Below are 14,649 nucleotides of genomic sequence, written 5' to 3' on the forward strand. Positions count from 1 at the left end.
GCCATGGGGAGTCGCCAGAGACAACACACGATTTTGCTTCCACGTCTAATTGTAGATCTTGTAATAGGACACCCTTCTCTAACATTACCTTTCTTTAATAGAAATAGCCGATACCAAGAGTATTTTCGAATCTTGTATAGGTGAACATTATCTCAGCTGTTTAACTACAAGAATTTCTTATGACTTTGTATACGATGAGTTTCAGGCTAAAATGTATAAAAATAAATTAATTTGTTACAATCGATATTTACTAGCTCTGTTTGTATAGCTGAAATTATTCTTTTGTTAGAAATATTGGAAATTACGATAAATTTGTCATACTTAAAATTCATGTTATTAATTAATCAATCTAACGCTAATTATTAAATTTATTTCTGGATTCATCTACAAAATAGTGATGTAACTTGGTGACGATTCTTCTTTAGTCATGAAAGTTTGTAAACTTTTGATTTGTAAACTCTTTGGTATGTGTTAGTACCACAGAATGAGTTAGGAGTAGTGAACATACCTCTGATGGAAACGGACGAGTTTTTAATTTTGACAATAGTAATGTAATTTATGGTTTTATGAAAATGGAGATTGGGAAGTCAGTGGGATAAAATAAAAAAAATCATAGAAACGCAAGTACTTCATCAATTGTTATGACAACTATAACCCACAAAGTCAAAATTGCAGCCTCAAGAATCTATCCCTATACGTACTACAGCCAACAACGAGAAAATGAAGATAAGTAAAAAAAAAAAAATTCTTGTAGACCTACATCTTACGCCTCTTGAAACTTCTTTAACTAATAAAGAGACAGAAAATTTACTGGTGATGTCTGGGAGTGTAAGATTACAGTCTCTCGATTGTATAACTGGAGAAGGTTGCTGACACCCAAATCGCCGTTGTGACTTCCAATAGAAATACTTGCACCAGGCTCCTAAGCCACACGAAATTATTATTATTACCTATATACATAGTTAAGATGGTATGAAATCCTCAGAGGGCAAGTCCTACTCGCATTTCCCCCTTTTTCTGCGACATTTCTTTATTTGTTTTAAAATACTCGTCGAGTCCATACATTGACGTTTGTCATGTTCTTGACTTAATACGAACCATGTACGTGGAGTATCATTTCTATTTTTACAGCAGACAGTAAACTTAGTTCTGCATGGCACGTGGTAATAATCTAGGCTTATATTGTACCGTTCACTGCAGAACGCCACTTGCCTACCTGGCTGGCTCGTACTGAATGACCCATCGGGGACCAGTGTGTGGAGATTTGCTTGTAGTCCTCTATCTGTACCGCTGTACATTCTACATAGTTGGTTATGATGGACGAGCGTGATACTACCTCCTCCTAACGCAACACTAATGTGGCCTCGTTCCTCAGCGTCAACGATAAACTGAAATAAATGACAGGTGCTTCATCACAAAATTCTCCCGGCCCTACCCGCTATGTTGTTTCTTATCTCTGTGTTTCGCGTCGGGCTAATTTATGACTCTCGATTACCGTAGAACAATTACGTGTGTTATTTAGGCAGAGCTAAAATTTAAGATTGTTAACTACGAGATAAAAATACTAAACTAGCTAAAACTATGCCTTTGGCTCTACCTGTTCCTGTTTCCTCTGTGCTTGTCTAATGTTCTACAGCTAGTCAATAATTAAATATCTCATCGACGTTTAGCACTGTTTCTTTTTTTAATTGTTACTTACGTCTCAACGAGATAAGGCGTATAGCATTACGCACTGCTTTATGAGGTATTATCTGTAGGACATTGAAGAAGGGCTGGTAGCCCGATATCAGTCCGGCGAAAGTCAAAATAAACAAACAGCTTTGTATATAAACTGTCGGAAAAGGCCGCGCGAAGTGGACGCGCGATTAAAGGCGCAATGTCACGGATTGCGCGGCCTCTCCCGTCGGAGGTTCGAGTCCTCCCTCGGGCATTGGTGTATGTGTTGTTCATAGTATAAGTTAGTTTACGTAGTGTGTAAGTTCAGGAACCGATGACCTCGGCAGTTTGGTCTCTCAGGAATTCACACACATTTGAACATTTTTTTGACGGAAAAATGTCATAACCCCAAAGAAAATTACCGTTGTTGTTGTTGTGGTCTTCAGTCCTGAGACTGGTTTCATGCAGCTCTCCATGCTAATCTATCCTGTGCAAGCTTCTTCATCTCCCAGTACCTACTGCAACCTACATCCTTTTGAATCTGCTTAGTGTATTCAGCTCTTGGTCTCCCTCTACGATTTTTACCCTCCACGCTGCCCTCCAATACTAAATTGGTGATCCCTGGATGCCTCAGAACATGTCCTACCAACCGATCCCTTCTTCTAGTCAAGTTGTGCCACAAATTTCTCTTCTCCCCAATCCTATTCAATACCACGTCATTAGTTATGTGATCTACCCACATAATACCAGCATTCTTCTGTAACACCGCATTTCGAAAGCTTCTATTCTCTTCTTGTCCAAACTAGTTATCGTCCATGTTTCACTTCCATACATGGCCACACTCCATAGAAATACTTTCAGAAATGACTTCTTGACACATAAATCTATATTCGATGTTAACAAATTTCTCTTCTTCAGAAACGCTTTCCTTGCCATTGCCAGTCTACAATTTATATCCTCTCTACTTCAACCATCATCAGTTGTTTTGCTCCCCAAATAGCAAAACTCCTTTACTACTTTACGTGTCTCATTTCGTAATCTAATGCCCTCAGTATCACTCGCCTTAATTCGACTACATTCCATTATCCTCGTTTTACTTCTGTTGATGTTCATCTTATATCCTCCTTTCAAGACACGATCCATTCCGTTCAACTGCTCTTCCAAGTCCTTTGCTGTCTCTGACAGAATTACAATGTCATCGGCGAACCTCAAAGTTTTTATTACTTCTCTATGGATTTTAATACCTACACCGAATTTTTCTTTTGTTTCTTTCACTGCTTGCTCAATATACAGATTGAATAATATCGGGGATAGGCTACAACCCTGTCTCACTCCCTTCCAACCACTGCTTCCCTTTCATGTCCCTCGACTCTTATAACTGCCATCTGGTTTCTGTACAAATTGCAAATAGCCTTTCGCTCACTGTATTTTACCCCTGCCACCTTCAGAATTTGAAAGAGAGTATTCCACTCAACATTGTCAAACGCTTTCTCTAAGTCTACAAATGATAGAAACGTAGGTTTGCCTTTCCTTAATCTAGCTTCTAAGATAAGTCGTAGGATCAGTATTGCCTCACGTGTACCATTATTTCTACGGAATCCAAACTGATCTTCTCCGAGGTCGGCTTCTACTAGTTTTTCCATTCGTCTGTAAAGAATTAGCGTTAGTATTTTGCAGCTGTGGCTTATTAAACTGGTAGTTCGGTAATTTTCACATCTATCAACACCTGCTTTCTTTGGGATTGGAATTATTATATTCTTGAAATCTGAGGGTATTTCGCCTGTCTCATACATCTTGCTCCCCAGATAGAGTTTCGTCAGGACTGGCTCTCCCAAGGCCGTCAGTCGTTCTAATGGAATGTTGTCCACTGCTGGGCCATTGTTTCGACTCAGATCTTTCAGTGCTCTGTCAGACTCTTCACGCAGTATCATATCTCCCATTTCATCTTCATCTACATCCTCTTCCATTTCCATAATATTGTCCTCAAGTACATCGCCCTTGTATAGACCCTCTATATACTCCTTCCACTTTTCTGCTTTCCCTTCTTTGCTTAGAACTGGGTTTCCATCTGAGCTCTTGATATTCATAAAAGTGGTTCTCTTTTCTCCGTAGGTCTGTTTAATTTTCCTGTAGGCAGTATCTATCTTACCCCTAGTGAGATAAACCTCTACATCCTTACATTTGTCCTCTAGCCATCCCTGCTTAGCCATTTGGCACTTCCTGACAATCTCATTTTTGAGACGTTTGTATTCCTTTTTGTCTGCTTCATTTACTGCATTTTTATATTTCCTCCTTTCAGCAATTAGATTCAATATTTCTTCTGTTACCCAAGGAGTTCTACTACCCCTTGTCTTTTTGCCTGCTTGATCCTCTGCTGCCTTCACTACTTCATCCCTCAAAGCTACCCATTCTTCTTCTACTGTATTTCTTTCCCCCATTCCTGCCAATTGCTCTGTTAAGCTCTCCCTGAAACTCCTTCCAACCTCTGGTTCTTTCAGTTTATCCAGGTCCCATCTCCTTAAATTCCCACCTTTTTGCAGTTTCTTCAGTTTTAATCTACAGTTCATAACCAATAGATTGTGGTCAGAGTCCACATCTGCCCCTGGAAATGTCTTACAATTTAAAACCTGGTTCCTAAATCTCTGTCTTACCATTATATAATCTATCTGATATCTTTTAGTATCTCCAGGGTTCTTCCATGTATACAACCTTCTTTCATGATTCTTGAACCAAGTGTTAGGTATGATTAAGTTGTGCTCTGTGCAAAATTCTACCAAGATGCTTCCTCTTTCATTTCTTAGCCCCAATCCATATTCACCTACTACGATTCCTTCTCTCCCTTTTCCTACTACCTAATTCCAATCACCCATCACTATTAGATTTTCGTCTCCCTTCACTATCTGAATAATTTCTTTGATTTCATCATACATTTCTTCAATTTCTTCGTCATCTGCAGAGCTACTTGGCATATAAACTTGTACTACTGTAGTAGGCGTGGGCTTCGTGTCTATCTTGGCCACAATAATGCGTTCACTATGCTGTTTGTAGTAGCTTACCCACACTCCTATTTTCCTATTCATTATTAAACCTACTCCTGCATTACCCCTATTTGATTTTGTATTTATGATCCTGTATTCGCCTGACCAAGAGTCTTGTTCCTCCTGCCACCGAACTTCACTAATTCCCACTATATCTAACTTTAACCTATCCATTTCAAAATGGTTCAAATGGCTCTGAGCACTATGGGACTTAACACCTATGGTCATCAGTCCCCTAGAACTTAGAACTACTTAAACCTATCTAACCTAAGGACATCACACAACACCCAGTCATCACGAGGCAGAGAAAATCCCTGACCCCGCCGGGAATCGAACCCGGGAACCCGAGCGCTGTCCATTTCCCTTTTTAAATTTTCTAACCTACCTTCCCGACTAAGGGATCTGACATTCCACGCTCCGATCCATAGAACGCCAGTTTTCTTTCTCCTGATAACGGCATCCTCTTGAGTAGTCCCCGCCCGGAGATCCGAATGGGGGACTATTTTACCTCCAGAATATTTTACCCAAGAGGACGCCATCATCATTTAACCATACAGTAAAGCTGCATGCCCTCGGGAAAAATTACGGCTGTAGTTTCCCCTTGCTTTCAGCCGTTCGCAGTACCAGCACAGCAAGGCCGTTTTGGTTAGTGTTACAAGGCCAGATCAGTCAATCATCCAGACTGTTGCCCCTGCAACTACTGGAAAGGCTGCTGCCCCTCTTCAGGAACCACGCGTTTGTCTGGCCTCCCACCAACGGCAAGGTCCATGGTTCACGGGGAGAAAATTACTGTAGATTAATGAAATTTCGCCGGCCGCGGTGGTCTCGCGGTTCTAGGTGCGCAGTCCGGAACCGTGCGACTGCTACGGTCGCAGGTTCGAATCCTGCCTCGGGCATGGATGTGTGTGATGTCCTTAGGTTAGTTAGGTTTAAGTAGTTCTAAGTTCTAGGGGACTGATGACCACAGCTGTTAAGTCCCATAGTGCTCAGAGCCATTTGAACCATTTTTTTAATGAAATTTCGGGAATACATTTGTCATGCTAACGTATTAAACTGAGTAGCATTGCATTATCACAGGCCAACGTAAGCGCGATATAAGCAATTGCAAATGTGACGTTCTGGTGCAGTAAGAACCGACGTAAACGACAGAAATTTGTACGCAAGCGTGCAAACGTGCATTCATTGTTCCGTACAGATGCAGGAGGTCAGTTTGTGGGATGGCCCTCCATGCCTGTGGTACTTGATTGGTTTCCGGATGACACTGGAGTAGTCATCCGATGATGTCCCATATGTACAGACGGACAGACATGGTGACTGAGCAGGTCAGGGCAACATGTCGACACTCTATGGAGCACGTTGGGTAACAACATCGGAATTTGGACGAGCGTTATCCTGTTGGGAAACACCCTTTAGAGTGCTGTTGATGAACGGCAAGCGTAACTAATCGAATCACCAGTATGACGCAGAGATTTGCAGTCAAGGGTGGATGGGATAGCCACAAGAGTGCGCCTGCTGTCATATGATATCTCATTCCAGACCATAGCACCAGGTGTACATCCAGTGTGTCTACCATGCAGACAAGTTGGTTGCAGACCCTTAATTGCCCTCCTTCTAACCAACACACGACCACCACTGGCATCGAGGCAGAACTAGCTTTCATCAAAGAACACAACAGACCTCCAGCCTGACTTCAAATTTACTCTCGTTTGCCACCTCTATAGTCGCAAATGGCGTTCGGGTCAGTGGAACGCCGGCCGGTGTGGCCCAGCGGTTCTAGGCGCTTTAGTCTGGAACCGCGCCACCGCTACGGTCACAGGTTCGAATCTTGCCTCTGATATGGATGTGTGTGATGTCCTTAGGCTACTTAGGTTTAAGTAGTTCTAAGTTCTAGGGAACTGATGACCTCAGATGTTAAGTCCCATAGTGCTCAGAGAAATTTGAACTATAAGTGTAACGCACACTACAGGACGTCTGACTTAGAGCTGGCCTTGAAGTAAACGATTTCAAAAAGTTCGTTGTGCCACTGTGGTGACAACTACTTCTCCACTTGCAGTTGCAGATGCAGTAAGATGTGCCAGAGCCATGCGATGGTCTTCTCTTTCGGTAATGCCACGTTGCCGTCCAGAGATTGTTGTTCTTCGACCGTACCTTCCCATGACCACCGATGCCAGCAACCATGTACAATGCCTACATTCCTGCCAAGTCTCTCTGCAAATTCGCAGAAGGAACAACCATCTACACGTAATCCTATAACAATACCCCCTTCGAACTCAGTGAGGTGTTGTTAATCGCGTCTTCACCGCCCTACAAGCATTATTCACTAACATCGTCATCATGTCCCGTCTCCAAGGCAACTAACGCTTACGACCGTTACAGTGTGTATTTAAATAAAACCTATTTCGCATTCTCATAGTGGTGCTACTGGAGTCACTCTTACGCAACTGGAGGGAAATCAGAATAGACGTCATCTTTCAGGATCGGGTTGATTTGGGTGAATAGACAAAACAGCGAGGTCATCGGTTTCATTGGATCAGGGAAGGTTGGGGACGGAAGTCGGCCGTGCCCTGTCAAAGGAACCATCCCGCCATTTGCCTAGAACGATTTAGGGAAATCACGTAAAACCTAAATCAGGATGGCCGGACACGGGATTGAACCGTCGTCCTCCCGAATGCGAGTCCAGTAAGATAACCACTGCGCCACCTCGCTCGGTGGGCATCTTTCAGGAGTAGAAACATGAATATCAGCTGTAACCTTTCTATAAAATATTGTCCGTGAATGGTAGAAAACGTTCCCCTGATTTAAGGTGTACCACGTGTACCTTACGTAGCATATTCAATTGCTGGGCAAGGCTGTCAGTTGGTTCGCCCTGTGTTGCGCCTGTAAACAGTGTCCTGAATTAAAACCTTACACTTAACGCACTGTATATTTTGAAATAAGAAAATGAATCTAATTAACGGCCAAAACGAACTAACTGGGCGTTCAATAAATACTATATAGGCCTATCTAAAGTCCAGTAGCGAAGCACATTATGAACAATGCGTAAAATGAAGTGCAATGTTAAAATAAGAATATCCGGAGAAATGAGTAACTGCTCGGCTCGGAAGAAATAACTGTTTGAAATTACCAACACTACTCACTGAAAATAAATGTACTTACTATCAGGACACCTGACAATCCTGCCAATACAATTTTTGCACAAGAAGGCTAGGTGAGATCTGCTCTGGAATACTGACGTCCTCGAAAGTAAATACAAATCAGCAGATGCAACAGCTGAAGATAAATAATCTACTTTAAATAATTTTGTCAGAAACAATATGTTGCTTCGTGTGGTGGAAGGTGCAATGCACACGGCAAAAATTCCAAACTTTACTATGAAGTGCGGAGGTGGGTTTTACTTAAACGAAAATCTTTTTTTGAGAAATTAAACATTATACCGTAAAAACATACGACACACTTTCGTGAAGGAATACTCATCAGACAGCCGTCAAACAAATTTTTTGATGCTAAATTTCCTTCTTAAGGTATGGATCACACCGTAGAAAAATTGTTGATATTTTTATTTCGTACTCCTTAATTTTAATCTAGCTGTTAGCTGTCGTCGTTCACACAGCAAACGTCACAAGATCCATCCAATTATTTCATTACAAGAATGCCGATTTTCAGGATTTCAGCATTACAGTGACGCACCTTAGTCAGAGGAACGTGGTAACATTGTTTCAAAATAATTGATTGAGATTCCGTTCATTTAAGTAAATATAATGAACACATCATCTCTAGCAAAACCTTTGCTTCTCTCACACAAACGCACATATTCGCCCCCCCCCCCCCCTCCCTCTTAGGAGCTTTTGGGACATTCTACATACTGCTAATTAAAATTTTATACAATAGGAGTAAGCTATAGGGAAACTCGGCTAATACGCAATACGTAGAAGAAACAAGCGGGAACAATAAGTTTGGAAGACCAAGAACGTTATCCTCGTTTTATTGTTATTCGCTCTATTTTGACCACAAAATACTGTCGTAATCCGAGGTGTCTTGAAAATCGTTTTTAGATGATACATAAATCTTACACGCGTTTATACAGCAGATAGCCCAGATTTAGTGTGTGCATTCAGTGCTTTCAGATACTCATGCAAGCTAATATGAAGCTGGCTCATCCTATTGCCTGTCGAACCCTTTGCGCCACCATTTTGTGGTATAGATTATCATCAATTTGTCATTGAGTGTTAATAATTAATTTCTGTTTATAGCAGTTGTCAGTGAAAACAGACGAGTAACACTGCGCGAAACAATAGCAAAAATCAATATCGGACGTACGACGAACGTAACCTTTAGATCAGTGTGGCCAAATTTGACGTTAATGGACTATGGCGGCAGAGAACCGATGCGTATGACTTGGCTAACAGTAGGACATCGGAGTCATAGCCACTCCTGGGCTCGTGACCATATCGTTGGACATTATATGGCCGAGGAACCGAGCCTTGGTCAGATAAGACATTATGTCTTTGTGAAATAATATACTGAGTCCATCAACCGATTTGTTGCATGAAAATTGTTTAATGGAACATTACATTAAGAAATAAGTGTATTTGGGAGCAGTTGTTAAAGTAGCTAACGCCCAAATAGATCTCTACAGGATATTCTTGACTTCACTCTGCAATTAATTCTTATTGAATGTTTTTGGACCTGGAGAACTCAAGCTTGGCTTGATGAAGTACCCGAAAAAATAGTCCCGCGTGACATTATGGAATGAAAGGAAGCACCGTATCCCAGCTTTCTCTTTTTTATATCACCTATGTCTGACACCATTTGCATTGCAACCAGATATTTGTTTAGCCTCTTTCGCAGTTCTGTGGTGTGTTCCTTGCAGTTGTATTTATTATCAACCTGTAATCTAAAGAATTTATGACTGTTTATTTCTGCTACCAGTTTGTCGTCATACTGTAATCATATTGTGGTGAGGAACGTCTTAAAAGATTTGAATTGTATGTCGTGTTTTTTTTTCTTTTTTTTCAAACTTTAGTGGCAAACTAATTTCGCTAGGAACCCTTTACTAACGTCCAGAAAAGTTACATTATCTGATCTTTCTAAGACTATAATTGATTTGCTACCTACTTCAATGTATGTTTTAGCTGCAAACTAAACAAAGTTGACATCTGGTAATGTTAGAGATGAAATGTCACTGATATACACAATATAAAGTAAGAACCCTAAGACGGAACCTAGTCGGACAGCAGGTATAATTAGTTCTCAGATTTATGATCCCTAACTGCTTAATACATGTCTCATTGCTAATGACCTTTTTTCCTGTCAGAGATATAGAATTTGAAACATTTTGTAACACTCCCTGTTTCACCACAATATTCTAATTTACTTAAAAAAATATTGTCGTTTACACATTCAAATGCCTTTGTCAGATCACAAAATTTACCACCAAATAATAATTAATATGTAATGAATTAAGTACACTCTCACTGTACCATTAGATAACCTTCAATATCATAATACTTTACAAATCCTACTGGTGATTTGGCCAACATGATATTTTCCATGACATGGTTAACAAGCCGATTATATATTGTATATTTTCTTTTAAATTACCTTCCTTGTACGTATGTTTATTTGTTCGACTATCGTGATTGCCCTTGTTGCGGAAGTCAATTACTCTTCAACCGAACTGTCTGTTTCGGTATTCACCATCGCAGTATCTACAGTCGTAGACAAATTTAAATTTAGATCATCATTGTTCACAATTTCAATATTCCACTTCTTCCCACATTGATTCTTCCATACGACTGTCTTAAACTTCAGACTACTCTTCATCATTATTAAATTATGGTTGGAGTATGTGTTTGTTCCTGGGTATGGCTTAGCATACAATACCTGATTTCAGAATCTCTGTCTTATCCTGTCGTTGTTCAGTGTTTCCATATCCCCGGTCTTTTTCAAGTGCACTTATTGATTTTTGAATTGTGCATTCGCTATATCCCTGAAATTTATTGCCGAAATTTCTCCTCTCCAATTCCTAGTACGGAGCACATATTCTACCATAACTCTTATTCTTTTTCCTAGTATAGCATTCCAGTCACATTTACAGATTTTCATCTCCTTTCACGTACTGAACTACACGTGCATCATAGTCTGCCTATGACAGCGGTATATCTGCTTGAACTATTGTCATTAGTGCTGACTTGCTTACAATTCTGATGAGAATAATTTTATCACTGAAATGGAAATGAGCGTTTCGCGTCATTGGCTGAGGGGCTCCTTACGGGGTAGGTCCGGCCGCCTTGGCGCAGGTCTTATGACATTGGACCACATGCGCGACGGATGGGGATGAAATTCTGCAAGGTTCGCAGGAGAGCTTCTGCAAAGTTTGGAAGGTAGGAGACGAGATACTGGCAGAAGTAAAACTGTGAGGACCGGCCGTGAGTCGTGCTTCGGTAGCTCAGTTGGTAGAGCACTTGCCCGCGAAAGGCAAAGGTCCCGAGTTCGAGTCTCGGTCGGGCACACAGTTTTAATCTGCCCGGAAGTTTCATATCAGCGCACACTCCGCTGCAGAGTGAAAATCTCATTCTGGAATCATCCTCCATGCTGTGGCTAAGCCATGTCTCCGCTATATCCTTTCTTTCAGGAGTGCTAGTTCTGCAAGGTTCGCAGGAGAGCTTCCGTAAAGTTTGGAAGGTAGGAGACGAGATACTGGCAGAAGTAAAGCTGTGAGTACCGGGCGTGAGTCGTGCTTCGGTAGCTCAGTTGGTAGAGCACTTGCCCGCAAAAGGCAAAGGTCCCGAGTTCGAGTCTCGGTCGGGCACACAGTTTTAATCTGCCCGGAAGTTTCATATCAGCGCACACTCCGCTGCAGAGTGAAAATCTCATTCTGGAATCATCCTCCATGCTGTGGCTAAGCCATGTCTCCGCTATATCCTTTCTTTCAGGAGTGCTAGTTCTGCAAGGTTCGCAGGAGAGCTTCTGTAAAGTTTGGAAGGTAGGAGACGAGATACTGGCAGAAGTAAAGCTGTGAGTACCGGGCGTGAGTCGTGCTTCGGTAGCTCAGTTGGTAGAGCACTTGCCCGCGAAAGGCAAAGGTCCCGAGTTCGAGTCTCGGTCGGGCACACGGTTTTAATCTGCCCGGAAGTTTCATATCAGCGCACACTCCGCTGCAGAGTGAAAATCTCATTCTGGAAACATTCGGAATTGTTTACTGCTAAGAAACAATCAATAAACCAGCTCCAGCTTCATTATATTGCCTTTAAAATTAGTCAGTGTTTCTCGAAGGCTATGTATTGATTTTAAGTTGACAGTCAAAGTTTTTAAGCTAATCATACTACAGGATTTTTCAGTATGGAATAAATTTTTCACGAAATAAAATGATGAAATCCCTTGAAATTTTTAAATATGTTGTAACAGGAAAGACGAATAACATAAATGGTTCAAATGGCTCTGAGAACTATGAGACTTGACATCTGAGGTCATCAGTCCGCTAGAACTTAGAACTACTTAAACCTAACTAACCTAAGGACATCACACACACCCATGCCCGAGGCAGGATTGGAACCTGCGACCGTAGCGGTCGCGCGGTTCCAAACTGAAGCGCCTAGAACCGCTTGACCGCTGCGGCCGGCAATAACATAAATAAACAATATACAAAAACCTAGAGGGAACAATTAGACAGGAAAATAAAGAGAAAAAGAGTCGAATTATAAAGAATACACACAGAAATGCAGTTTTTCAATTCTTTCTCTCTGCTTTTCAACAAGTATGTTTCAACGTAGAAAATGAGAGAAGGATTCAGAAATGGGATTTAATATTTAATCTGAAAAGATATCAATAACAGGATCCGTTGATACTGCTAACCTCTGTGAAAGAGACGAAGGATGACAAGATGTACTGAATGAAATGAACGCACTTTGATCAGTCTTCTGACTGGCTGGATGCGGCCCACCACGAATTGCTTTCTGTGGCATCCTCTTCATCTCAGGGTAGCAATTGCAACTTACGTCCTCAGTTATTTGCTGCATGTTTTCCAATCTCTGTGTTACTCTATAATTTTTGCCCTCTACAGCTCTCTCAGTACCGTGAAAGTCATTCTCTCATGTGTCAACAAATATCTTATCACCCTGCCCCTTCTCCTTATCAGCATTTTCCACATATTCCTCTCCGATTCTGCGCAGAACCCCCTCATTGCTTACCACCTAATTTTCAACATTAACCTGTAGCATAACATCTCTAATTCTTCGATTCTCTTGTGTTCCGGTATTCCCACAGTCCATGTTCTACTACCATACAATGCTGTGATCCAAATATACATTCCCAGAAATTTCTACCTCAAATTAATGTCTACGTTTGATAGTATCAGATTTCTCTTGGGCAGAAATGCTCTTTTTTCCAGTGCTAGTCCTCTTTTGATGCGCATCTTGTTCCGTCCGTCATTGGTTGTTTAGGTGCCAAGGTAGCAGAATCCGTTAACTTCATCTACTTCGTGACCTTCAATCCTCATGATAAGTTTATCGTTGTTCTCATTTCTGCTACTTTTCATTATTTTTGTCTTTATTCGATTTACTCTCAATCCATATTCTGTACTCATTAGACTGTTCTTTACACTCAGCGGATCATATAATTCTTCTTCACTTTCAGTCAGGATAGTAGTGTCATCACTGATATTCCTTCACCTTGAATTAACTCCTGAGAGAGTTAGGAAGGTTCAGATTCAGATTTAGGAGCATTGTTTATGGATGTATATTAAACCAAAAACGATGAATGTAGTAAGCTGTAGAAGAAAGAGGATGAGCACAAACGTCAAACTACAGGCGAACTGCAGAAATCGTGATAATTCAAAGGCAAATTATACATGATGAACGAAGCAAAGAGGACATAGATAAGAAAAATTGGGTAAGTGTGACTCGCTCACAGAGGGTTCCATACAAATTGTAGAAATTTATGTTTTTCTCATCCATTCTGGGAATCGAGAATCTCAGTGGATTTTGCCTGTTATCAATTTAGACACTGGTGAGATATTGTTCCTGGCAGTTCTAAGACCATACCAGAATCTCTACAACATTTCCTCAGACTTGTCCGGACGTACAAAAAGAAGCGAGCAGGGGCTTCTTTTTCTGTATGCAGAGAGAGAAGATTTCATAGAACATTTTTATTCACTTGCTAAAACACGACTACAACTTACATTTTATTTTTGTATGCAGTAATTTGCGTCTATTTACTTTTGATGGATAATGAATGAAATGTATGTTCAAATGACAAGAGATATTTCTTATGTGATTTAATTACAATTTAATAATTTTCAGATTTTTCACGTTATTTTTCTGTGAAGTATTCCTTCTTGTGGTATTTTATGATTCTAGGTCAATGGGAAGTTCCCTACATGTGATCGTTTGTGAGTTTGCGAGTATCAAAATATGTGACACTAATGACCGGATCATTTGATTGTATTGACCTGGATTCTTAAATTTTTTACACTGCGGTGACCATAGATTTTAGTATGTGACATAAATTCCAACTAGACCAACTTGATTCTCCAACCAGTTCCAGAGATAAACGGGTCTTAAAAGACGGTCAGAAGGACGCATAAAAAATGACAAAATTTTTTGTGTGTTTGATGTAATTATAAATTAACAATTTTAGGATTTTTTTCCTTTGTCTGTACTTTGAAACCTTGCTTCACGCCGAATTTCATGATTCTAAGTCAACTGGAAGTACATTACAGGTTTTGATAAGTGAATTTGTGATTATCAAAATGTGTAACATAACTGCCCATATGTTTTGATCTAAGTGACTTAGAAGCTTAAAATTTTTACACTGCCAGTGGACCACAAATCGTAATATGGGACATAAATTTAAACTTACCACATGTACGTATTCCTGAAGAAAAGGACAGACAAACAGAGATACGGAAAATAAAGGGATTGGTCAAGGATTCTGTTTTTTTACAGATTGAGACAAA

General features: G+C 40.6%; 1 protein-coding gene and 1 non-coding gene across 2 annotated transcripts in view; both read left to right on the top strand.

Moving 5' to 3' along the window:
* Positions 1–14,649, top strand: part of LOC126176995 (uncharacterized) — a 434,921-nt gene that overhangs the window by 257,313 nt on the left and 162,959 nt on the right. The gene's annotated exons all lie outside the window — the stretch shown is intronic.
* Positions 11,432–11,506, top strand: Trnal-caa (transfer RNA leucine (anticodon CAA)). The gene has a single exon. It is a non-coding gene; the product is annotated as a tRNA-Leu (tRNA).

Source organism: Schistocerca cancellata, chromosome 3, assembly GCF_023864275.1.
Source record: "Schistocerca cancellata isolate TAMUIC-IGC-003103 chromosome 3, iqSchCanc2.1, whole genome shotgun sequence".
Lineage (NCBI taxonomy): Eukaryota > Metazoa > Arthropoda > Insecta > Orthoptera > Acrididae > Schistocerca > Schistocerca cancellata.